Consider the following 1,324-nt stretch of genomic DNA (forward strand, 5'->3'; position numbering starts at 1 on the left):
ACGTCACAGTCCTTTCCACTGCAACCCCTTAATGTCCCCTGTTACAGGGCATGCCTACATGTGGCGCTAGGTTGCCGTAGCAACACACGACAGTGATGTAGCATCTGCAGGTGTCTACACATAACCAACAGCTGTGTCACCCCAGCGACGTGCTCCCCTGGTATAGCACTCTGCTATAAATAACAGTGCCACACATAACGGCATACTACGGGCTGTTACTGCGCCATGATTTAACCCTTGCAGAAGGAAGTACTGCATCATGGTGCAAGAACAACACTGCCATAGTGACACATGTACAAGTGTCCACAGTGTCCTCGCTCTGCAGGTCCAGCAGCTGTGCGTGGGGGAGAGGCACCAGCATGGTGCTACCCAGGAGCTGCTTCTAGAGCAGACAGCCTCTGAATCACAGCGCCCTAGACCCTAAACACTGGAGGCTGCAAGTGGAAGAGGAACTGTGCAAAATACCCTGGTCTGGCCTGGTTTGCTCTGCCTTTCAGCATCCGCTGTCTAGCACCGTGTGACATGGGAGGCTGGGCTTGCAGGATCTGTACCCAGTAAATGGCAGTCCTTATGCGGTGCCAGAAGAAAAGCATTCATTGTCCACCGTTGTTTTGAGAACACATGGGCGCAGGCAGGGAAGCCCATCCTGGGGGAAAAAATGCATCAAGAAACCCCAGTGGCCCAATGGGTAAGGCACTGGCCTTCTAAACCAGGGTTTGTGGGTTCAAGTCCCTCCTGGGGTGATCTTGTTAATCTTTAACCCAGGTGCAGATGAGAAGGCATTAAAGACATGTTCACAGGCTTTCTCTAAGTAACCAGTTCCAGTGCTTCACCACCCTCGTAAGGAGGGAGGTTTAACTAACATCCGACTTAACCCTCCCTCGCTGGACTTTGAGCCTTGCAGACAGGGAAGCCCATCCTTGGGGTAAAAGGGCATCAAGAAACCCCAGTGGCCCAATGGATAAGGCACTGGCCTTGTAAGCCAGGGATTGTTGGTTCAAGTCCCTCCTGGGGTGATCTTGTTAATCTTTAACCCAGGTGCAGATGAGAAGGCATTAGAGACATGTTCACAGGCTTCCTCTAAGTAACCAGTTCCAGTGCTTCACCACCCTCATAAGGAGGGAGGTTTAACTAACATCAGACTTAACCCTCCCTCGCTGGACTTTGAGCCTTGTGTGCCTTCTTCTTTCATCCATGGCCACTGAGAGCAGTCCAGGTTTGTGCTCTTTGAAACCACCCTGCAGGTATAGACTCATAGATGTTAGGGTCAGAAGGGACCTCAATAGATCATCGAGTCCGACCCCCTGCTTAAGCAGGAAAGAGT

The 1,324-nt window shown here is 51.6% G+C and overlaps 1 non-coding gene across 1 annotated transcript; it reads left to right on the plus strand.

The window, feature by feature from the left end:
• The first annotated feature begins 943 nt into the window (after window positions 1–943).
• On the plus strand, window positions 944–1,016 carry TRNAT-UGU. Its single transcript has one exon. It is a non-coding gene; the product is annotated as a tRNA-Thr (tRNA).
• Window positions 1,017–1,324: the final 308 nt, after the last annotated feature.

The sequence above is a fragment of the Alligator sinensis genome, unplaced genomic scaffold (genome assembly GCF_000455745.1).
Source record: "Alligator sinensis unplaced genomic scaffold, ASM45574v1 scaffold2422_1, whole genome shotgun sequence".
NCBI lineage: Eukaryota > Metazoa > Chordata > Crocodylia > Alligatoridae > Alligator > Alligator sinensis.